General features: G+C 34.2%; 1 long non-coding RNA gene across 5 annotated transcripts; it reads right to left on the bottom strand.

Moving 5' to 3' along the window:
* LOC124963182 (uncharacterized) lies at positions 1-26,178 on the bottom strand. 5 transcript variants are annotated; one of them, XR_007104675.1, is made up of 6 exons: positions 25,987-26,178; positions 15,631-15,757; positions 7,930-8,127; positions 4,062-4,405; positions 3,059-3,286; positions 1-817 (listed from the first exon to the last, which is right to left on the bottom strand). It is a non-coding gene; the product is annotated as an uncharacterized LOC124963182 (long non-coding RNA). The 5 variants fall into 5 exon arrangements; XR_007104673.1 differs by having other exon boundaries at positions 8,048-8,127; XR_007104674.1 differs by having other exon boundaries at positions 4,350-4,405; positions 8,048-8,127.
* Positions 26,179-26,230: the final 52 nt, after the last annotated feature.

The raw sequence follows: 26,230 nt of genomic DNA, 5'->3' as shown, positions 1-26,230 counted from the left end.
GTTCGATACAACTTAAATTTATTAAAAATATGTATTTAGGCAAAAACTGGAAAGACATACACTAAAATATTAGCAATTGTTATCTTGGGATAATGGCATTATGAGTGAATTTAACTTTTTGATTTCTAATTTTTTGTTTCATTCTTTCTCAATGAACATTTATCAAGTTTAAAATAAAAAATCAAAACAAATATTATGTGTATTTTATTAAAATTTATTAAAATTTTCTAGTAAAAAGGATCAGTTGACTCAAGAAAAAAAATGTTCTTTTTCCCTTTTAATCTGGAAAGACTCTAATCAGAGACTGGAAGTATAAGGATTATTTATGATTCATGACCAAACTCTATCATTCTTAATCAGTATAACCTTATTAATTCTTTTTGGCACTATCTTGGTGGTTAGGTGAATGGCACAAAAGAATCACAAAAGCAGCCCTGGCATTCAGAATAGACAGGAGAATATGGAAAACACTAAACAAATTGAATGAATAAAACCTTTTCCTTTTTAGTTGCACTGGCCAAACAACATACTAAGGAGGCAGGCTTTCATTTGGACTTCAAAAGACACAAATGACTTAAATCAGCATTGTCAAACTCTGGTTTTAGGGCCTTTAATAACACTCTTCAATTACTGAGGTCACCAAAGAACTTTCACTTGATATGGGTTATACCCATCTGTATTTATCTATTTTAATTAAAATGGAGAAATTTTTAAATATTTAGTTTACTTAAAATAAATTACATGTTAACATGGGGCAGGAAGTGTAGCTCAGCGGTAGAGTGCTTGCTCAGCATGTGCAAGGCCCTGATTTGATCACCTAAAAGGAAAATGAAATAAATACATTAAGTAATTGATATTATTTTATAGTTATATTTTATTATTAATACCTAAATTATATAAATATATAATGTGTTTTATAATTATGTACTATATATTACACTTACTTTTTTTGTAGGTGTAATGGGACAAAATGGGTTAATACATGGTTTAAATGAAGTCAACTGAATTCCTATATTTGCATCTGTTGTATCACAATTCACAAAGCTTCTAGAAAACCCCACTGTACACTTGTAAGAGAATGAGAGTGAAAACAGGATTGTTGTATATGGTGGGCCCCTTGAGAACCACTTAGTAAAATAGCCTGAGGGCAAAACAGAGACCTGGCATAATCTCAGAAGTAGGAGAGCAGAAGGATCAGAGCGAGAATAGAATGACTGGTAGTTGTGAAAGATTTTTACATAGGGAGGTGGAGGTGACTAGAAATGTAGGTCGGGGGATCATATTATGTCATTTAAAACAATATTATATCCTTATTTATGACTATCTTCCCTGATCTCTGCTTGGGGTGTCAGAAAGTTTCAGGGCAGGAATTATAGAAGAGAAATTCATACTTTGTCCCAGGCTTGGACTGTGACTGGCAGAATTCTTATTGATTTATTGATTATTTTATTCACTCAATTTATAAGTATTTAGTACATTCCAAGAAGCAAGGAATGAACTGGTGATACAAAGATGATAAAGATACAATCTACCTCACAGGAGACTTCCAGTGAGTGGGAGATTCTCATATTTAAAACATAATATGTTCATTCATCTGGAAGAAGGCAGAGGAGAGGGCTACTGACTATGACTGTAGGTGTGGTGGACTGTTTGTGGGTTGAACAAAGAATCTTGAAATGAAGCCCCAAATGCCAACAATCAGTGACAACTGACCCTGGTGAGAAATCCTACATGTAGAAGAAGGACAGATATGGTATTGGAGTTAATGCAGTAGATCTGAGGAGATGGCCAGCTAGTACCATGGAATAGTTTCTTGAGTAAATGTTCTCTTTTGAAACTAAAAATGTAGCTTCTTTCCACCAAAGTCCTACAGCATCTTTCCACTGCTGGGCCTGGAGATACCATCAGTTATCTTAATTGGATCTATTTTCATTACTTGAATCACTTTTTTCAGTCTTTGTTTTCTTCTGGGGACTCAGTAACTAAAGTGAAGGAAAGGAGGTGATTCAGATAATTACAGGAGCTCTAAATCAAGTACTGAGAACATCTTTGCTGGTACTGGCCCAAATACTTATGATTAAAAAAGTAAACAGAGAACCTGTCTGCCAGCACCACCTGCAGGGGAGGAGAAAGTCTGCAACAGGATTCAACACCTCTACCAGAATTGCTCTAATGTTGTTTTAGTGAGCATCTACTAAGCAAAGAGACTGGTTTTAGCAGCTGAGGAGAATACAGAGATCAACAAGAGACTACCATAGTCTAAGGAAATTATTAGAACTTGGAGACATTTGTGATGATTAGGGTAGCTTGGAGGGAACTGCTTCAGTTTAAGAGAATCAGGCTGAGTCTATGCACACCTTGTAGCAAAACCACCACTGTTACCTCTATACAGCCTCCACAGACAGAAGCTAAGGGCAAAGGGATTTCAGTTTTAAGGAATGAAATAATGATGTCTTCTTCTGAGGCTTCAAGTCTGTTAAGTTTGTAACATGATGAGAAAAACCGGTGTTGCATGCTGTTTTATGTGGACCACTTAGGGGTGTTCTTTCCCCATTTAAGGCTATACAAGAAAACTGCCTTATGAATTGGCTCTCCGCTGGTATAAGAGGGATCAGCTGAAGCAAGTCACATGGGTTAATATAAGTTCATAAGCTCTTATTTGAAATAAAGGGTAAACTAGTAATATCTTTTTCCTTTCCTTATTAAATCATGTCCTAAAAACCAAGAATGAGATTTCCCTTAGTTCCTACTTTTACAGTTTTGCAAACAAGTATGAAATATTCCTTTGATTTCTGGCATTTAAAAGTAAAGTAGCATAAATCAGATGTACAAGAAGCAAGATTAAGGAAATGAACATTTATTACAATACCCTTAGAGCAAAGAAAGACACCTGCTGGGTGAGTGATCAAGAATATGAATACAGTTGATCTGCTGGATGGATTTCAGTGTTTTTTTTAAATCCAAATTTGGAGTCTTGCCACATATATACACAGTATTTTTAGGGAGAGAAGCCCAGTTAACTGTCACCCCTATCACCCTTCCCCAGAGAAATACTCACATGAATTTGGATAGTCATATTCTGCTGGTCTCAATCTTTTTCAGTAGGCATTTAAACTGCCTATTGCAGATTAAACCATGGATCAACACTCCCAATCATGCTGCTTTCCCAAATCACACAAGTTATAAAAGCAATGATAAGGCCGGGTATGTAAAATTAGGCACTATTAGAGGTAAAGGAATCTTAGCTATCATGTAGTCCAGTATTCCTCAAAACGTGATCCCAAATCTGCAAAAGAATAATTTGCTTATATAAATGTAGACTCCTGGGCTCGATATCAAAACAAATCAACTTCAAACTCTAAAGGTGGCATCCAAAAATCTGCATTTTTAGGAAGCTCCTTAAATTGATATGTGCATTAAGTTTTGGAAACCATTCATTTAGTCAAATTCTTTTTTTTTTGTCTTTTTTTTTGGGGGGGGTGCCGGGGATTGAACCCAGGGCCTTGTGCTTGCAAGGCAAGCACTCTACCAACTGAGCTATATCCCCAGTCCCAAATTCTTTAATATGACAGGTGAGGAAATAATATAAGGGAAGTCAAGTGGGTTGATCAAAGTGGCACAACCTGTCAGAAACTGGTCTCAGACTAAAATGTTGACTACCAGGATAAAAGTTTTTCAACTACAAGTAGTTTGTTTTTATTTGTAAATTCCCAGTAGTCCTCAATGAAAGGAAATTTGGGTTTATTGTTCCTTGACATTCCCTAAAGATTTAATACTAATAATTTATCATTAATGGGCTCCCAGTACTTTCTAAGTGAGCTGTTGCTCTCAAATTTAGGGAATATTAACTATAGGAGTTTTTGGACAAAGGTATTTTGTTATCTTGTTACCATATCACTCCTCTACGAAATAAGACATGGAAGGTCATTTAACAAGAACATATACTCATTTTTCTCAAATCACAAGAGACAATAATAAAAAGCAAATGGAAAACCCCACTACTAGTGTTAAACAAGAATATCCCACCCTCTATAACAACATACCATATGGTATTTCCCTACCTTGTTCAGTATTTAACCTAACAATTTATTGCTAGGCGTCTTGGCAGCAAGCTGTGCAAGTTGAAGTGGAATCTGATTGAGGTGAGTTAATTAATGTGGTGGCAGCTTGGAATGTTGTCCAGCTGCCAGTGAGAATTATGTTTGTTTGCCTTTGGCCCAAGTGTGAAATGGCTGGCTGTTGATTTCAGAAGTGTGAGTGTACATTTTTATATCTCACACGAATGAATACATTTTTTGTATCCTACACATTTGAGGAAATGCTAAAATTTATTGGGTAATGTTATTTACCACTTGTGTGGCAGAAGGAGAAAGGTGGAATTTTGCCCCAGAGGTTGACTTTGCATCTGTAGAAAAAGCAAAAGCAGGTGGCATATAAATCCATGAGCAGGTAAATAAGCCATCTGAAATTAGCTCATCTAGCTCAATGTTTTAAGGAATAACTTTATAAAAGAGGAAAGCAAGATTTTTGAACCAGAAAAAAAAAATAACTCTTATAATGATGAAAGGATTCTAAAAGTAAGAAACAGATTTAAACAGTTCTTGAAAGGAATGGATTTAGATTTACTATTGACTTACTTTTACAATTTTTATTTTTTCGCCCAAACACAAACTCCTGTTGAAGACATCATCTCACTATGCAATCTTCTTATCCTATCCATAACTGAGGACGGTGAATCCTGTGATATGCTTTTGGTGTTCAAGATACTATGTAATTTTGGCAGGTTTTTAGTGATATGCAGGGAGTTCTCCAATTCAAGCAATTAATAACTGACACTAAATCAATAAAGTTCAAAGTACATTTGAAGAGTGTCAGACATTGTTTTACTATTTTTTTCTACATAGTATCCCAGTAATATAAAATACCTTGACAAAAATTTACTTTAGTAAATTGATTAAAATGGGTACTTAGATAATATAATGTATGAACACATTTATTTTAGTCTATTGCTTTGAAAAAAATTTAAATACTCGAAAATAAAAGGAAATCATGTCAAGCAGCACGAGAGCTCCTTTTTTGATGTTATAAAATTTCCTTAAATTTTGAATCAAATATAACTTTTATTCAAATCTATACAAACAATAACAAATGCTGGAAAGGATATGAAGAAAAAAAGAACACTTTTATACTATTGGTGGGAGTATAAATCACTATGGAAATTAGTATGGAAGTTTCTCAAAAGACTAAGCATGGATCTACCATATGCACAACTATATCACTCCTTGGTATTTATCTTAAAGAACTAAAGTCAATACTATATAGTGATACATGCATACACATTCTTATAGCAGTACAATTCACAATAGCCAAACCATGGAACCAGTCTAGGTGTCTATCAACAGATGAATAAATAAAGAAAATGTGGCATATATACACCATTGTGTTTTATTCAGCCAAAAAGAAAAATAAAATTGTGTCATCTGCAGGAAAACAGACCATATGTTAAGTGAAATAAACCAAACTCAGAGTTCACGAGTTATATGTTTTCTCTCAGATGTGGAAGCTAGAGTGGAAAAAGAAAAAGAAGCGGGGGTGTAATCACATGAAAAGCAAAGGAAGATCAGTAGAGGAAAGGAACCAGGGGGTGGCAGAAGGGCATGAAGTGCTGGCCAAATTATATTGTTATATTGTGTGCATGTGTGAATATGTTACAACAAATCTCACCACGATGTACAGCTATAATGTATCAATAAAAATGTGGAGAAAAAATGACTTATTTAAAAATATATTTTATTCAAATATGTGAGAGACACTTTGTGGTTTGGACTTCATTTTATTGAAAGAAAAAGGTAATTTTTTTTGAACACTGGCTAACTAATAGAATAGAATAATAGAATGTCTCCCTATGTCTCAAGGTTATCTGGTATAGTATTATTTACAATGCCTTTTCTATGTTAAATATTTTTAATAAGTTAATATTGTATATAAAGCTTACAGTTAGCCTAGTTACTTTATTATTTTCCTATGGCAATTTCACATATGACTAAGACATTTAGTGTCTTAGTGTCTACTAACACATTCAATGTCTACTTTTCACATAGAAAGTAAAAAGAAAAAAACCCTGGTAAATATTATTGTACTCTGAAGATTATAGGGTTGTTATAACCTTGACCTTTCAGACCAAAGTAAGCCTCAGGGTTGTTTAAGATTATATTACTGTCAGAGGAAGAATAAATCAAACTTTTTAATCTAATGCACACCCTATGGGTATCTCAATAGGTCAGACTTATCACCGATAGAGCTGCATGGGAGTGAACTTTTATAACATTGCTACTGTAAAAATTTTTAAATATAATTTGACATTAGGTTTCCCTTAAAATTTTCTGATGTTTATACTTTGCTTATAAGTATGTAATGACTATGGAAGATGTTCTTAAAATTACCCTAAATTTGATTACTGCTGTCATATAAACTTTATAAGAGTAATGTGTTAGATATTTTTGGTGAAATGCTAAGCTTAAAAATGTTTTGTGGGCTGGGGATATAGCTCAGTTGGAAGAGCGCTTGCCTCACAAGCATAAGGCCCTGGGTTCAAATCCCCAGCATTGCAAAAAAAAAAAAAAAAGTTTTGTTTTACTTTGTTTCAGAAAAGTCATGACCATCTAATGAACACTAATATTAATGAAGTGTCCTCAACCTTTCATCCTAATTTCAACATTAGGGCATTAAAATAACATTACATTATAGGTTTTCAAAATATATGGAAACTGTGCACTTTCTACATACCTTCCATGGACAACTTACATTAGTGTAAGTTGATACAAGTTTAAATAAAATGCATTCTACAGCATAATAAGGTTTGGTTTTTTTAAAAATGATACTGAGAATTGAATCCAGGGGCACTTTACCTTACCACTGAGCTAGATTCCCAGCCCTTTTTATTTATTTGTTTTGAGAAAGGTCTGGCTAAGTTACTGAGGCTGACCTTAAACTCGAGATCCTTCTTCTTCAGACTCCTGAGTTGTTGGGGTTATAGGCAGGCACTACTGTGCCTGGCCATAAAAAAGTATTCCATAAGAAGCATTTGTAACGATTGTTCTGCCTTCACATTGCACAGGCTCATAAATTCTGTGTAGTAATATTTGAGTTATCATTAATGAAATGATGTATTTTTAAAAATTCTTATTTTGGTGAACTTGAAGTTTAGTAAGCATTAATGATTTGAATGCTGCTTTATTTTCCTATATGCTTTTTTGCAGATATAATTGAATTAGTACAGAAATAAAATCATGGATTTATAAACTTTGAACATTAAAGAGTTAAAGTCTCCTAGTCTGTGAAATTCAATGTGTGTAAACAAAAAGTCTAGAGATTATAAATGACTTGCTGAGATCATGAAACAAATCATGGTTAAAGTCAGGCTTGGGATCCAGACTTATATGTCCAGTGTGCTTTCCATCTGCATTAAATAATGTTAAACAATTATAACACTCTTCATCTTAATATGGTAACATGTACAAAGAATTGCATTGTATTGCACATATACTTTATTTTTAAAAACTACATTTATTTTTTAAAACTACAGAAAAATTGTGAAGTTAAGATGGTTATCATATACTCATTCCCAGTCTCCTCTGTTATATTATTATTACAGTAATAGGGATTAACCCAGGAGCATGCTACCACTGACCTACTTCCTTAAGCCTTTTTATTTTGAGACAGGGTTTTGCTAAATTGCTGAAGCTGGTCTTGAACTTGGAATCTTCCTGCCTCAGCCTTCTGAGTTGTTGGGATGACAGGCATGAGTCATTTGGGCCCTGCTCCACTATTTTTAACATCATAAATGAATATGGTACGTTTACAATGATCAATAAACCAATATTGATCCATTATCATGAAGTAAAGTTTGTACTCTGTTGATTCTCTTACTTTGTACTTATTTTCCTTTTTCTGTTCCAGGATCCCATCCAATGGAGTATATTACATCTAATTTTCTGGTCTCCTGATGCTTCTCTTGGCTCCTTTCTCAGTTTTTATTTTTACTGACCTGTTCAGGTATTCTGTAGAACGTACATCAATTCAGATTGTCTGATGTTTTTCTCACGGTTAGATTAGTTATGGGAAGGTCTGGGGAGGAAGACCACAAATGTAAAGTGCCATTTTTATAACATCACATCATATCAAAAGTACATACTATCAAAGTGACTTACCACTGTTAATGTCGACCTTCATTCCTGTGTGTGTCAGGTTTTTCCTCTGTAAAGTCATTCCCTCCCCTTTTTACCTTTTCATACTCTTTGAAAGAAGTGAGGAGGGAGGAGTTGTGCTTCAACTCTTTGAGGATGGAATATATACATAAATTATTTGAAGTTTGCTTAGGAGATTTGTCTTTCCTCCCTTCTTATTCCATCATTTATTAAAACCAGTATGGATTTAAGAATATTATTTTATGCTTTGGGGTATAAATCAATACTACAATATTTAGGTTTTGGTTCATATTGATCCTGCTTTGGCTGTTGGGAGCTCTTGTATTTGACAACTATGTCCCTTTGATCCACCTCTATTAGTATGTGTGTGTTTATTATTTCCTCACTTTCTTGCACAGGAGGCTCCAAGCTCATCTTGTATATTTCCTGCATGAGTCCTAAAATCAGTTGTGTCTCCAAGGAGTTTTGGGTTGTTTTACTTAAGAATGGCATTAAAAACCAGGAACTGGGCACTAGATGTGATCATTGTTAGTGTGCTGTTGCTTCTAGACTCTCTCAACAGACAAAACAAGGAAATATATGTGTGCACTCCAGCCCATGAACATACGTTGATATAGATAATATGTATAACATATAGATAATATGTATTTATATTTATGTAGCCAACTATATCTATATTAAGCTAAGAATAAGTTCAGTATACTTTCTGAACGTTTTTCATTAATTTTATATTATAAATGTACATTTTTGGGGGGTACAGGTGATTGAACCCAGGGTTGTTTCACCACTGAGCTACATCCCCCAGGTTTTTTTTTTTTTTTTTTTTTTTTGTTTTGAGACAAGGTCTCACTAAGTTGTCAGGCTGGTCTCCAACTTGCAGTCTTCCTGCCCCAGTCTCCCAAGTAGCTGGAATTTCAGGTGTGTGCTACCACAACTATAATCCTAATTTAAAAAAGTTTTTTAATTGAGGTGAAACTCATATAACATAAAATTAATCATTTTAAAGTGTACAGTTCAGCAACACTTAGTACATTAGCAGTGTTGTACTCAGCATCCTTACCTAGTTTAAAAACATTTTTATCACCTCTAAAGAAAACCCTTTATCCATTAAACACTTGCTTGCTCATGCAAGTTCTCCAAGCTCCTGGAATCACCAGTCTGCTGTCTTTATGATGGACTTTCCTACTCTGGATTTAATATAAATGGAATCATATGTGACCTTTTTTTTATATTATTTCACTTGCCATAGTGCATTTGAGGTTCATCCATGCTGTAGTATCAGAACCATTTTTTATAGTTGAACAATATTCCATTGCATATATACAACATATTTTACTTATTCATTCGTATGTTGTTACTTGGATTGTGATTGAGAATAATGCTTTTATGAATATCATGGTACAAGTTTGTCAGAGTCTTTGTTTATAGTTCTTTTAGGTACCTCCCTAGGAATGGAATTGGTGGGTCATTTGGTAATTTTTTATTTTAAATTTGAGAAATTTGCCTTTGTTTTACACAATTTTACATCCCTATCATCAGTGTACGAGGATTCCAGTCTTTTTCCACATCCTCATCAATGCTTGTTTTCTTAAAAAATTAAAGTCATACTAATTGGCATGAAGTGTTGCTTCATTATGACTGCATTTATGTAATGACTAATGATATTGAGCATCTTTTAATTCAATTATTAGCCTTGAATATCTTCTCTCAGGGAAAGCTTATTCTTTTGCCTTTATTCATTCATTCATTTATGGTGCTGCTGGGGTTGAACTCAGGGCCTTGTGCGTGCTAGGCAAGCAGTCTACCACTGAGCCACATCTCCAGCTCCATTTTTGCCCATTTTTAAATTACAGTTGTCTTTTTGTTGTTGAATTGTAGGACTTCATATTTTCTGGACATTAAGTCCTTCTCAGATACGTTATTAGCAAATATTTTCTTCTATTCTGTACGTTATCTTTTTGGCTTTTTTGATAGTGTACACTGAAGGCTTTAAATCATTATTTTTTTCTTCTGTTGCCTAAGATTTTCATGTCATACTTTAAAAACATGGTTAAATCCAAGTTCTTATGGTCATGCCTCTGTGTTCTCCTCTAAGAGTTTTATGAGTCAGCTTCTTTTTTTATACCACATTTACTTTTAAAATTTTTTTCTCTTGTGTTGGGATTGTGGCTCAGTGGTAGCATGCTCACCTAGCATGTGTGAGGCCTTGGATTCCATCCTCTGCACCACATAAAAATAAAAATAAAGGTATTGTGTCCACCTATAACTAAAAATATATATTTAAAATTTTTTCTCTTCCATATTTTTAAAAATTGGTGCATTACAGTTATATATAATGATGGGGTTTGTTACATATTTGTACATGCGTTCAACAGAAAATATAATTTGGTTAATAACATTCCTTAGTATATAGGTCAGCTCTTAAATTTAGATCTTGTATCCATTTTTAACTAATTTTTATGTATGGTGTGAGATATGGGTCTCCTTTCTTTTGCATGTGGATATCCAATTTCTTCCATAACATTTATTGAAGAGATTGTTCTTTTCCATTTGAGTGGTCTTAACATGCTTGTCAAAAATCTGTTGAGGGCTGGGTAGTAGCTCAGTGGTAGAATGCTTGCCTAGCCTGGGTGAGGCACTGGGTTTGTTCCTCAGTGCCACGTAAAAAAATAAATAAATAAAATATAGGTATTGTGTCTATCTACAGAAAAAAAATTAAAAAAATTGATCATAGGGTTTTTTCTGCCATGTGGAAACTAAAGAAGAAAAAGGAAAAGAAATTGGGTGGGGGTGTCTCTTGAAATCAAAGACAGATCAGTAGAATAGAGGAAAGGGATGGGAGAGAGGGGAGAGAGTAGGTAGGTGCTGGGGAATGATATTGCCCAAATTATATTGTTTTCTTTTGTGTATATATATATATATGTAACAACAAATCTCATCATTATGAACAACTGTAATGTACCAATAAAAATCAACTGACTACAGATGAGAGGTTTTATTTCTGGGCTCTCAATTTTATTCTATTGGTCTAAATGTCTATCCTTATGCCAATATCACATTGTTCTTATTACAACAGCTCTGTAGTAAGTTTTCAAAACAGGAAGTGAGAAACTTCTTTGTTCTTTTTCAAAACTGTTTTGGCCGTTTTGGGTATCTTGACTTCACAGAAATTTTAGGATATGTTTTTCCATTTCTCCAAAACTTACCTTTGGGATTTTGATAAATATATTTAATCTGTGTATAGATTTAGGTAGTATTGCCATTTTAACAATATTAAGTTTTCACATTCATGAACATACCTGCTTTTGCTTTCTTACAGAGATGCAATTGTTATATTTTCATGAAAATTGGCCCTTATATCACTATTTAATGTCCGTTTTTTGACTGTGATAACTATTTTTTTTTACTTACAATCTATTTTGTCTTAGTACAGGCATCCAGCCTTTCTATTGATTACAGTTGGCATGAAATGTCTTTTTCCGTTTTTTTTACTCTCAACCTATTTGTGCCTGTGGAATTTTAAAGTGAGTTTCTTGTATATGTTTAAAAAAATTTTGTTCTGATCATTTCTGTCTTTTGTGAATTTCATCCACTTATGTTTAGCGTGGTTACTGAGAAATATGGATTTACTTAACCATTTTGCTGTTTGTTTACTATGTTTTAGATTTTTTCATTCTTTAATTATTTTAATGCAGTTGTATTTGTGTTATTTATTATTCCTTTGATTCCTTTTCATTTCTTTTGTGTATACTTTTAAGTTTTATTGTCTTAGTGTTCTTTTTTTTTGCAGTACTGGGGATCGAACTCAGGGCTTTGTGTTTGCAAGGCAAGCACTCTACCAGCTGAGCTATTTCCCCAGCCTTGTCTTAGTGTTTATTCTGGGGAATCACAATAAACATCTCATATTTATAACATTCTAGTTTGAATTTATATCATCTTAGCTTCAATAGCACAAAACTGCTTTCATACAGTTTTTTCCCCAATTCATGTTGTTGCAAATTATATCTTAATACATTATTGTCCCTTAACAGTTATAATTACTGTCTTATTATCTTTTAAAACATAGAAAATCAAAAGGTTCCAAACTTAAAACTTAAAAAACAAAAACAAAAACATGATACTGGCTTCTACCTTTAATTACATAGTTGCCTCTACTGGCATTCTTTATTTCTTCATAGGTTTTGAATTATTGTCTGGTATCCTTTCACTGCATTCTGAAGGGATCCCTTTGGCATTTTTTATAAGGCTGGTCTTCTAGCAATGAACTCTCAGCTTTCATGTATCTGGGAATGTTTTAATGTCTCCTTCATTTTTGAAGGATAATTTTGTTAAAAATGTTAGCTGATCACCTCTGTTTTTTTAATTGATGTTCTTCCCCGCTCTGGCTTCTAGGTTTTCTGATGAGAACCATGCTGTTAATTTTATTGAAGGATCATGAATCAATCACTTCCTTCTTGCTGCTTTCCAGAATCTTCCTGCTTTTCAACAGTTTTATTATAATGTGTTCTGATGTGAATCTCTTTTCAGTATATTCTACTTATAGTTTGTTGAGTTTTTTTGTTACATAGATTCATGTCTTTCATTATATTTGGGGAGTTTTCAATCATCGATTTCTTCAAATATTCTTTCTGCTCCTTCCTCTCTTCATCTTGTTCTTCCAGGATTATGGTAGACTTAATGGTGTTCCACAGATCCCTTTGGCTGTTATTTTTCCATTATATTTTCTTTCTGATCCTCAGACTGGATAATTTCAATTGTCCTATCTTCAAGTACTGATCTTTCTTCTGTTTACTAAAATATATTCCCTACAGTGAAATTTTAATTTCAGCTATTGTACACTTCAGGTAGAGAATTTTTAAGAATTATTGTCTTTATTGATATTCTCTATCTGATCATACATTGTTCTACTTTTATTTAGTTCTTTATTCAGGTTTCCTTTTGCTGAGTATATTTAATATAGTTGACTTAAAGCCTCTGCCTAGTAAGTCTGATACCTGGGCTTCCTCAGGAATGGTTTCTGTCACTTTTTTTCCTCCCTGAAAGTGGGCCATACTTTGTGTGCATTGTGATTTTTTTCTTTTTTGTCAACATTTTGAATATTATAAATTAGTGCTGGAAATTGGAATCACCCCTTTTCTACAGGGTTTACTACTGTTGCTGAGGGTTACAGGCATCTGTCTAGGAATGTTCTCAAACTGTTTTTGCAAGGATTATATTTTTTGGGCATATGGTTATATAAGGCTCTGTTGTATTATCTCAGTGATTAGTCAGTGACCTGACAAATCTCCTTAAATGCTTGGTGCTAGAAAGGTGGGTAAAAAAATCCCAAAGAACGATTCTCCTTGTTTTTTCATATTGGCTCTGAGTCATTATTTTTAATGCTTAGACTGACCACCTACAGCTCTGCTTTATACTATATCTTCTGTTTGTACTGGCACTAAAGATCATTCAGAGATATAAGCTTAGGGTCCTTTTCTGAGCATGCAGAGATTTTGGACATGGGTGTTGCATGTATCAGTAATTAATTATCTTTTGTTGCTAAATAATATTCCATTAGATATACTGAATTTCATTTATCCACTTGGATTGTTTCTACTTTTTGGCTCTTATGAATTATGCTGTCATGACATTGTGAACTCTTTCTAGGCCAGTATGCATATTATATATATACATATATATATAATGCTCTATACATTTAAATACCATTTTATATACAGGTTTATGGAGGTATAGCTGATGTACAATAAATTGTACATATTTAAAACTTATAATTTTATACATATGTATACATCTGTGGAATCATCACCATTAAGATGTTTACATCACTTTGAAAAGTTTCCTCATGCACCTTAGTAATCAATCATACAACCCTGCAATGCAATCATACAACCCTGTCTACATCCACTGATCTGCTTTCTGTCAATATGCATTAGTTTCCATTTTCTAGAATTTTATATTAGTAGAGTAACACAATTGGTTTTGATTTTTTTCCATGTTGTTGTATTTATCAATAGTTCATTTCTTTATTCCTGAGTACTATTCCTTTGCATGTCTATGCCACAGTTTATTAGTTTATTCATTCATATATTGATGGGCATTTGGGGCTGTTTATGCTTTTTTGGTCATTACAAATGATGCTATTTGAACATTTTTATATAAATATTTTTATGTTCTTATGTTTTTATTTCTCTTTGGTAAGTAACTAGGAGTGAAATGCTTGTGTTGTATGGTGGATTTATGTTCTCTTAGGAAACATCAAACTACTACCAAAAATGGAAAACAATAGCCATTCCAATAATAGAAAAACTCTTGGATCACTTTATATTCTACTACCAGTGTAGAATTGTTTTATAGCCTTGCCAGTACTTGGTTTGGTCAGTTTTTAAAATTTTAGCTTTTACAGTTGGTGTACACTGGTATCTCATTTGATTTTATATTACATTTTACTAATGATATTGGACATATTTATAATATGCTGACTTGCTGTCGATGTATCTCCTTTAGTGAAGTGTATGTTCAAATATTTTGCCCATTAAATTTTTTTCTCAAGGTTGAGAGATGAATTTTTGTTATCTTTTTAATATAATTCCTTTTGTGGGGATATATGTTTAGAAATATTTCAGTGTGTAGCTTGTCTTTTCATTTTCTTAGAATATCTTTACTAACTTATAAGCCTTAGATAAAGAAGGAAAACTTTATACAGTCATAGTTTACATGGAAGATTTGGGAATTTTAACTGACCATGATTGTAATAAAAGGTAAGGATATGACATAGTAAAGTCAGGCTTTCTTTTCATTTTATAGATAAGAAAAAGTAGTAATTGTATAGTAATTTGTAATGATCATATGACAATATTATTTTCAATTCTGGAACACTGTCAAATGTAAATGCATTTGACATTTACAAAGGAAGTAAATTAAGAAGTAAATTAAGAGGAAGTAAATTAAGGTAAGAAGACTAAAAGACTGAAGAAACTTCTGATGGTTTAGAAATAAAAGGACTAGGTGGAAATAGAAGTTTTTAAACATTTAAAGGTTTTTCAGAGTAAGAGTAGAATAGTTAAGAGCACAGGATTTGTATTCAAAGGGACATGGATTCAAATGCTAGTTTTTACTTGTAATAGCTGCATAATATGAAGTATGGTACTCAAAGGTTAAGTTTTCTCAATGATAAAATTTACAGTACATATTAAGAACTAAATGAATGGTATTCTTAAAACTACTTACGACACAATAGTGGTGTCAAGATTATTTATGACATGACAATATCTAGTGATTCATAGGATGGTTAGAATATTTGTTATGTTAAAGCTTTCTGAACAAAAACTGCTTTATCTGCGAGGTGCATCGGTACTTTAGTTACCTACTTGTGTAAGAAATCAACCCAGAGTCTAGTAGGTTAAAAAAATATTTAGTATCTTACAGTTTCTGCTGAGATTCAGGAATTTCAGGGCACTGTTCCTGGGGTGGGGAGGGGAGGTTCTGGCTCAGGGTCTTTCATGAAGTTGTGGTTCAGATGTCAGCCAGAGACATAGCCATCTTAAGATTGACTGTGGACAGAAAGCCCAAGTTTATTCCTTGCTATTTGTAGGAAGCGACAGTTTGTCATGATGGGGACTTTTCCATAGTGCAGTTTGAGTATTCCTCATGCCATGGCATCTAGCTTCTCCAAGAGTGAATAAACCAAGTGAAAAAACAAAAGGGAAGCCACAATACCTTCTATGTTCTAATTTCAGAAGTCACATTGTCATTTCTGTCATATAGTATTTTTTAGAAGTGAGTCACTAAATACAACCCATACTGAAAAGATGGGGAATTTGGCTCCACCTTCTGAAGGGATACTAAATTTTTTTTTTTTTTTTTTTTTTTTTTTTTTTGCGGTGCTGAGGATTGAACCCAGGGCCTTATGCTTACGAGGCAAGCACTTTACCAACTGAGCTATCTCCCCAGCCCCTGAAGGGCATACTGTTAATGATTTTGTGGACATATTTTAAAACTACTATAACCAACAAGGCAATGCATGCAGACAAAGTTATAAAGATGTTTCTGCCAGGCGTGGTGCTTCATGCCTATAATCCCAGCAACTTGGGAGGCTGACGCAGGAGGATCACAAGTTCAAAAGCCAGCCTCAGCAAAAGCACGGTGGTAAGCAACTCAGCAAGACCTTGTCTCTAAATAACATACAAATTAGGGCTGGGGATGTGACTCAGTGGCTGAGTGCCCCTGAGTTCAATCCCCAGTACAAAAAAAAAAAAAAATGTTTCTGATGTTGCTGACTTAGGAAAGAAAGTATTCAGTCCTTGTCTCCCTAAACAGGTGGTTAGATTTCCCATATATATATATATATATATATATATATATATATATATATATATATGTATATATATTTTGGGTACCAGGGATTGAACTCAGGGGCACTCAACCACTGAGCCACATCCCCAGTCCTATTTTGTATTTATTTAGACACAGGCTCTTACTGAGTTGCCTAGCGCCTTGATTTTGCTGAGGCTGGTGTTTAAACTTGCAATCCTCTTGCCTCAACCTCCCTAGCTGCTGGGATTACAGGCATGTGCCACCAGTCCCCACTCAGATTTCCCATAATATTTTATCACAGTAAATCTATTTTCCCCATTTTCTTCCTAATATACTGGGTCTATCCTAGGTAAAGAAATGTTTCAAGGGCTGGGGATGTAGTTCAGTGGTTGAGTACTTGACTCACATGTTTGAGGCTCTGGAACTACAGAAAACAAAACACAACAAAAAAGAGAAATATTTCAACTCCTTATTTTTAAATCCTGACCCCATAGATATCTCTTGAATTTCCCTGTAAAAGAGTTTCGACTGTGTTTCTGTCATAAGTCTTTTGGTCACTTAAGATAGAATCTTAACACATCTTCTTAATGTTTAGGCTTAATATTCATGCTGTATGAAAAGTATTTCTCCTGCCAATCTGACTTAGTATATAGTTTACTGTGGCTGCTGTAACAAATTACCACTAACTAGATGGCTTAAACAAAATAAGTTTATTCTCATATAATTCTGGAGGTCAGATGTTCAAAGTTAAGGTGTTATACTCTTCTAGGCTCTAGAAGAGAATTTATTTTCTCTTCTATTCCAGCTATTCCAGCTTCTGGTGCCTCTTAGCATTCCTTGACTTTTTAAACTGCATCACTGTAATCTCCACCTCCATGGTTCCAGTGCTGCCTCCTCTCTGCCCTTGTTACCTCCCTGTATCTCATCTTATAAGGACACCTGTCAATGGATTTAGGGTTTACCTGGAAAACCCAGCATAATGCTCCTCTTAAAATTCTTAGTCACATTTTTGCCTTATAAAATTCAGTCTTTTAACATGTATGGTAATATTCACATGGTCTGGGGATTAGGATATAGCCATATCTTTATAGCTTATTATACCTAGTATCATTAATTGGCACAGCAAAATAGAACAAAAAATCCTTAAGCCAGCTCCTGTAGTAATGATTATAACTTGTTTCTTTAAAATTCACTATAAATGATTAAGATAATCAAATTCTTATAAATAGTTTCTTGGAAAATGTGGGATGTGATTTTTTTTTTGGGGGGGGGAGCACTGGGGATTGAACCCAGGGATGCTTAACCACTGAGCCACATCCCCATCCTCAGCCCTTTTTAATATTTTATTTAGAGATAGGGTCTTGCTAAGTTGCTGAGGCTGGTTTTGAACTCCAGATCCTCCTACCTGTCTCTGGAGCCACTGGGATTATAGGTGTGCCACTGTGTCTGGTGGGATGTGATTGTTTTGAAGGTGGTATAAAGTTGAGAAATACTGTTTCAATTGATTAATTTTATATGAAGTATTTTATACATTTATAAAAACACAAATAACACCTATATACTCAATGTCTATCAAATATTAATATTTTTTTCTATTTGAAAATAAATTATTACAGACATAATTGGAATACAGTGTAACTCCTTCCTGTTTCATTCTGTTTCTTCCTCTTCTAAGGCAATTACTGTCCTGAATTTGGTGTTTCTCATTCTCCTGAAGGTTTTAAAAATTATTTTTAAATATATATATATTTAAAAAAATAAAAAAAATTTTAAATATATATATAAAATTTATATATATTTATATAAATTATATATATATATATATGAATAGCTATAGTAAATCTAAAGCATTTCTTAAATGACACATATATGTGGGTGTATATATATTATATATATATGATATATATTTTGTTACTAATGTTTTCCTCAATATTCTTCAGATTTATTAATATTGGTAAATATATAATTCTGTTCACTATTTTCTCAAATTTGAGTTGTGTATCATTTATAGCTCACAAAATCAATTTAATAGGTCATAAACTACTTAAAAGAAACACTAAAAAAAATAGAGCATATCATATACATTCTAAATATTTTCTTAAACCCAATACATATAAGCATATATATTACTGAGATATACACGTGTATATTTCACATGATGACTCAATACATATATATTTATATACATATTGGTTTTATAGATATGCATATATGTATTGAGTCATGATACAAAATGTATTCCTCACTGTAGGTAGAGCAGTTGAAAGCCAGGAGAAGTAGCATATACCTATAATCTCAGGGACTCAGGAGTCTGAGACAGGAGGATTGAAGTTTGAGGTCAGCCTGGGCAACTTAGTGAGATCCTGTCTGAAATTAAAAAATGAAAAGTGCTGGAGAATGTAGTTCAGTAATAGAGTACCCTTGGGTTCAATCCCTAGTATTGCACCCACTTCCCACCAAATGACACAAACCATTTGAAAGTGATAATTCTAACCTTCATTTTCAGTACTATATATAATATCCTATTTGGTGAATATTGGTTTAGTTCACCATTTTTCTATTGATATTTCAATTGTTTGCACTGTTTTGAAAATTTTTATATATATTTTTAGTTGTTTATGGACCTTTATTTTTTTATTTTTTATATATTGGTGCTGAGAATCGAACCTGGTGCCTTACACAGGCTAGGTAAGCACTCTATCACTGTGAATCATAACTCCAGCCTGCACTGTTTTACAATACGAAAAAATGTTGTAAAAATACCATTAAGCATGTCTCCTTGTGCATATATACAAGTCTATACTTACAAGTAGAAATGCTGAGTCACAGATCATATAAATCTTTAACTCCTATAGGTATTGAATTCTCGTCCACATGTAGTGCTCGCTAGCAGTGTAGGAGTTCCTACCATTCCACTCATTGTCATTAGATGTTAAAGATGTTATCAATGATGGGTAGTAGATAACAGGCCCACATCCTCCAGATTAGTGAAGTTAAACATATTTTCTTTTGATAATTAGACATATGGGCTTCCTCTTCTATGAACTGTCCATTTTTCTATTGTTCTATCCTTAAGTCATTAATTTGTAATGAAATCAGGATTCTAATACTTTGTTAAGTAATATATATTGCATAAATCTTCATCTAGCCTGTTGGTTTTTTAAACGTTTAAAAAATTTTTTAGTTGTAGATGGACACAATACCTTTATTTATGTGGTGCTGAGGATCACTCCCAGTGCCCCACCCCATGCATTTGAGGCAAGCCCTCTACCACTGAGCGGTGGCTTGTTTTTAACTTTATCATGTTCTTGGATGAAGACAACCTTCTTTAATTTTAATATATAAAACATTATGCTTTTACTTTTTAAAAATCTTCATTTTTTTTTATTTTACTACTGAGGAATGAAAAACTAATCTTCCTTTTTGTGTATTATTTACTAAATCCTTCCTCTCTGAAGCACTGTAAGTTGCATCCTATAACTCCTTTAACAATTAACAGTTTTTTTCTTTTAACATTTAGTTTTTATTTCACTTAGGATTTATTTTTGTATATGTTGTGAGCAGAGGTAGATTTACTGTGAACTAATGAAGTTTAAGTGTCAGGGACCATTATTTGCACAAGCCCTTTCCAAGGCCTTGGGAGAAGACCAAGCAATATGTTCATATCAATTACATATTTTTATAAAATTTGTAAAAGTAAAATATTCTAGTATTCTTCTTTTCTTAAATGAGGATTCACATATTATAAGTTTCAGGCCCCTCAAAACTTGGACTTCACTCCTATGTCTGAAGTGGGAATCTAATTTTAATATTTTCCTAAATAGACAGTAAGTGGCTCAATAAAAGTTACTGAAATATGCAAACACTTTCCCATTGATTTGTAAAGCTATTTCTGTCATTGTATCAAGATGTCATAAGTAGCTGAGTGTGGCACAAGGTTCAGGAGGGTGAAGTAGGAGGATCTAAGTTGCCTCAGCAACTTAGTGAGGCTCTTAGTAACTGAGTGAGACCCTGCCTCAAACTAAAAAATAAAAAATGGCTAGGGATATGGCTCAATGGTTGAGTACCCCTGAGTTCAGTCACGGTACCAAAAAAAAAAAGTCATAAATGAGGAGGTTTATTTCTGGGCTCTCTATTCAGTTCCATTAGTGTATTTATCTATCCTCCAATTTATTTTAATCAAATGGAGGTTTCTAGAATGGTTTTTGTTCTCTGATAGAGTCTTAAATTAGATCATTCCACTGGTGGAGGGTATCTACTTTATTTTAATGAGACTTACAAACAGAAAGTTAACTGAATTTTCTTAAAAGGCTTAAGTCAGTGGGAAAAACACCCTGTTTTTCTGTTGGGTAGAAGCTGGACTCTGCCTACTTTTCCCAGTCTCTGTCCCTGGAGAATCAAACTACTTCTTTAATAGAAGGTACAGTAAAATGTCATCTGTAGCCAACAATTCCTGTCTTAAACCCTGATCGATTCTCTGACAGTTCTAAATGATTTTTCAATGTTTCACAGTACTCTGTGCATTTCTGCTTAATCATAATATTTTAATAGTTTTTTAAAAATATTTGTGATTCCAATTAAATTGAGCTCCTTCCACGTAGGCATGCTTAAGTGCCTAGCATGGTATATGCCACATGGTTGACATTCAAAGAATGTCTGTGAGGTTGGGGATGTACCTCAGTGGTAGAGCACTTCCCTAGCATGTGTGAGGCCCCTAGGTTCAATCCCCGGTACCACCACCAACAAAACAAAACAAAAGAAAAAATGAGTAAATTCAGAATACCAAACTAACAAATAACATCAACCCACTATGATTATTATTGATTCCTACCAAAAGGACTTCACTGTACCCACTTATGGTGAAAAATACCTATAAAAGATGGCCAAATACTTGTTTGCAGTTAATTTTGAGGCTACCCTGAGAATGTTTATATGCTTTAACTATTTAGGAAGTTAGTCATTAAGTGCTTTGTACAGCTACTTAATGTATATAAACTGAATCTAGACAACGTTGTTGTGCTATTGATTATTTTCTTCTCAAAAGGAGAGAAATGCTGTAATCCCAGGGAATTGGGAGGCTGAGGCAGGAGGAATGCAAGTTCGAAGCCAGCCTTAGTAACTTAGTGAGGCCCTAAGTAACTCAGTGAGATCCTGTCTCCAAATTAAAAGAAAAAAAAGTGTGTGTGGGGGAATGGATACTTGAAATCAGAAAACTTGGGTTGATTAGCTGTGGCCACAGGTGGTCACTTTTGCATCTGAACTTCATCTTCTCATGTTTTGTTATAAATGTAACAAAGAATAACATATAAAGAGGATTCAATAAGTAATTCAGTGATTGTCTAGGTAAGTATATTTTATTTTAGTTTTTAAACTTTTTTTTAGTTGTAGATGGGTACAATACTTTTTATTTATTTTTATGTGGTACTGAGGATTGAACCCAGTGCCTTACACATGCTAGGCAAGTGTTCTACCCCTGAGCCACAACCCCAGCCCCTAGGTAAGTATATTTTAAAATTTAAACAAACTGCAATCATTTCATGAGTAAATCAAGTTATAATTTTAGCGTTTCTGAAATAACAAAGTTGAATTAAGTTTAGTTCATGTCTATTATTTAAAATAATACTTCCAACTATGAAACATCTCAATAATTTAAGATAGTAGTTGATTTCTTAATTATGTAAAATCCTTCTGGGTATTACCAATCGGCAGTTTGTATTCCTCTAGGCAATGATTCACAGACTATCTCCTAGTTCTTGTCATTGGTATTTCCTCAGTCCTGGAGTCCTCTGCATCTTATTAATTCAGCTTCGTGATGCAGGAAAGAGGCTGTCATATAAAAAATTTCTGAGAAGGCCCATGCTTACATCACTTCTGTCCACATTCAGATGGTCAGGATGCAGTTACTTGATAACACCCATAAGAAAGGCTGAATAATAATCTAGCTGTCTACACAGGTGGAAAGGGAAACAGATTTACTGAATAATTGTTAGTCAATCACTGCCATAATCTTTTAATTACCATATAATATAAAAGGTGCCCATATCCCATCCATATACTACCCATAAAAGAAAACGGAAGGAGACTTTCTCTACCTGTTCCAATCTCCATTTAAGTATTTAAAAACTTTACCTGAAGACTTCCAGTTTTTGGTCTGGCATATAAGGCATCCTAATAAATAAAAAGCTATTGAACAAACTGAAAAATCAGCAGCTTCCTAGATCCATCACAGAAGTAAGGTCATGGTGAAAACCACTGTTCCCAAAATTTGAGACAGGTTGAGTAGAGAGAATCAAACTTGTCAGAGCAGAAACCTCCAATGGAACCAGTGCCAGGAAAACCTAAACTGTAAAAATTGTTTGAGGCTCAATGTGGACAAGTCTGAGAATTATAAATTCCAGGGGACACAGCAATAGGAGGGTCCCATGCTTTTGTGAATTTTACCTCCAGACTTGGTCCTTTCAGTGATTATGGAGGAAAAGTCCCTATGTGCTTCCGATAGGAGAAGAGGAAAAGGACCCATTTTTAAATAAGGCACAGCATTCTGTTATTCCTAACAAGATCTTCCAGAACCTGACCTGTTGTGTTTTGTTTTATGAGAGCCCAGTTGACTTGGGAAAGGGAATACCTAACACCAGCTTCAAGACTAGACCTAATCAAAGGACTAGAGAACACTTTTTCCTTCCCTGATATCTTACCACCACATTACTAAAGGTCTACCAACTGCAGTTCTGTTTTTACCTGACACGGCATGCCTATCTTTCAAGAGAAAGCTTCATGAAAAACAAAAAGGCAAAAAACACTGTTTGAAGAGAATAACAAGCATCAGAAACAAAGTAAGAGACAGCAGGAATGTTGGAATTATCAGACCATGAATTAAAGAAAACCTATTAATATGCTAAAGGCTTTAGTGGAAAGGTAGACAACATGTAAAACGAGTTGAATAATATAAGCAGAGAGATGGACATTGTATGAGAATAAAAAAGAAATGCTAGAGAGCAAAAACACTATAGTGGAAATGAAGAAATTGAGTTAATAACTTTCCAAAACAGAAAACATTAGGTCCAAAAGGGCTCACTGGTTAATACTATCAAATGTTTAAGGAATAAATTACACTGATTCTCTACAATCTCTTATAGAAGATAGCAGCAGAGGGAATACTGAACTTCCTAACTCATCCTATGAAGCCAGCATAACTGTATTACCAAAACCAGATAAAGACAGTATAAAACTACAAACCAGTATCTCTCACGAGAACAGATGCAACAAAACGTTAGCAAATCAAACCCAGCAATGTACAAAAAAATTATACACAGTGACCTGTTAGGGTTTGGGTCTTACAAGTTCTCTGAAGGCCATGGGTTGAAGGTTTGGTCACTAGTCTGTGGGAGGTGGAGGCTAGTGGAAGAAGTAGGTCACTGGAGGTGTTCCCTTGATAAGGATATTGGTCCCTTCCTTTTTCTTTCTCTTTGCTTCACAGCTCCTATGAGATAAGCAGCTTTGGTTGACCACATGCTCCCAGACATGATGCTCTACCTTGCCATAACCCAAGAAAAATAGCCAAGTGACCATGGACTGAAATCATTAGCCAAAATAAGTCTTTCCTCCTTTTGATTATCTCAGGCATTTTGTCAGTGACAGCTGACTAACACAGGACTGAGATTTAACTCAGGTATGCAAGACTGGTTCAATGTACAAAAATCAATTAATGTACTCCATCACATCAATGGGCTAAAGAAGAAAAATTACATGATAATATTGAAAGATGCAGGAAAAGTATTTGACAAAATCAAATTCCTATTCATGGAAAAGTCTTAGTAAGCTAGCAATAGATGGGAACTTCCTCTATTTGCCAAAGTATGTCTACAAAAATCCTACAACTGATAACATATTTTAATGGTGAGAAACTTGAGTTTTCTGCTAAGATCAAAGCCTGTCTCTGTATAACTATTACCTAATCAACTTGCCTCAAAGTCTTCTAGAAGAGATTTAAAAATATTTGTGGGGACAAAGTTACAATAAAAAGACTCATAACTGTGGGAGATTTGCAAAATATTGCCCACTTGACTTTAAAATAAACAACATGAGCAATGAAACATACTAATGAAAAGGAATTAAATTTATCTTGACTGTTTACAGAATTCCACATAAGAGTATGCAGGCTGAAAACTACTATTTTTTGGCAGGGAGATTGCTGGGGCTTGAACCCAGAAATCACTAAATTTTGATACTTCAAACAGCACCCTGATAATTTTCCTAAGCACCGAATTTGGCAATTTTTTTGTTGGCTCTGAGAAAAAAATGGCATACTAGAATAAAAAATGTTTAGCATTCCATTATTTAGTTTAAAAATGCCACTCATGTATCTACTTCTATGTATCTTAAATATGTGGATAATTTATCCTAATACAGTGTTTTTATTTATTAGACTACCACAAAATAAAAGTAGGCCCTTTTTGTTTCTCTAGAACGATGACAAGACCTGGATCTCCTAGTGTGGACTACTGAGAGCTCTATAATAGAGGAATCATTTTCTTTATATTAAAATCTCTCCGTCATGGCCTCAACCTGTTTGCTTTTCAAGTGAAGCAGAAAGTAAAGAAATTACTTTATTTGCCTAATTTACCAAGTTTTTATAATTCTCAAATTGTTGGGAGCTTTCTTCGAGGTTTTTATGAGGAAGCAGCTGCTCTGAATTAGCAATTGGCTGCTATTGCTGCTCTTTTTGCACACAGCTTATTTTCCTTAACAAAAATTGAAACACCTTGACATTCTCATTTATGCCTCTTTTTCTCCTGTAGTCACTAAGGTTTTTTAAAGAAACTAATTTTTGAATTTCAGTTAAGAGCTTTAGGCAAGGGTAGGTATTAAATAACTTTACAAAAAAAGTGTCTATTTTCAAAGTGCAGTAGTAGGTGTTTTCTTCAGAGGTTGCTAAAAATAAGAGAAGCTGGCAAAAAAATCAGGCAGCATGTCTTATCCCATTCCTATAAGGTCAGTGTATATTCTGCGTTACTTGACTTTGTTAGCTTGCAAGCTGCTACAAGGAACAGTAGTATTTCATACATTCATAAATAGCCTAGCAAAACCAATACTGATTTTCAAAATTCAGAATTCATCCCCAACAATCATTTTCACTTTGTCTCTAGCATTCTGACTTCCTTCATTTTGATATTCCCGCGGTTTTTTTGAAGTTTCATATCAGACTGTAATCCAAAGGTTCCCCAAAATCTTGTTAGACCATGCTTTCTTCATTCCTGCACCTGAATCAGCAAAGCGGGGTATACTCTACCAATGCTTCGTGAAAGTAAAAAAAAAACACGTGAGCCTGTTTACATGTTTAGTCCTAATGTATCCTCCAAAAGTGTACATCCTAACCCCTTCAATTTTCTGTCTACATCCACCCTCTTTCCGTCAACTAAAACTCAGGCCTAAATTTAAATCTTTCCCACTACCTCGCTCCCCTTACCTGCGGCCTGTTACCACTGCCCTCTCCACTCAACCCAAGTTCTTCTGCCCAGTGCGTCGGTTTCCCCAGTCGGCCTGAAGTACTAGCACCATCTCCCCTCCCGTCAACGACCGAAGGCCCCCAGCGTTGGCCCTCCTACGACTGACCTCCACTTCGGGAACCACAGTGGGTGCAGTGACCCCACACCCTCAACCACCCTTTCGCCGGAGCGCAACTTCCGGATCTCGGGTGTCTCCACTTTACC

This window comes from Sciurus carolinensis, chromosome 1 (genome assembly GCF_902686445.1).
Source record: "Sciurus carolinensis chromosome 1, mSciCar1.2, whole genome shotgun sequence".
In the NCBI taxonomy this organism is placed as follows: Eukaryota; Metazoa; Chordata; class Mammalia; order Rodentia; family Sciuridae; genus Sciurus; species Sciurus carolinensis.
Note: the sequence above shows the minus strand (reverse complement) of the source record. Positions and strands in the feature narration are given on the sequence as shown.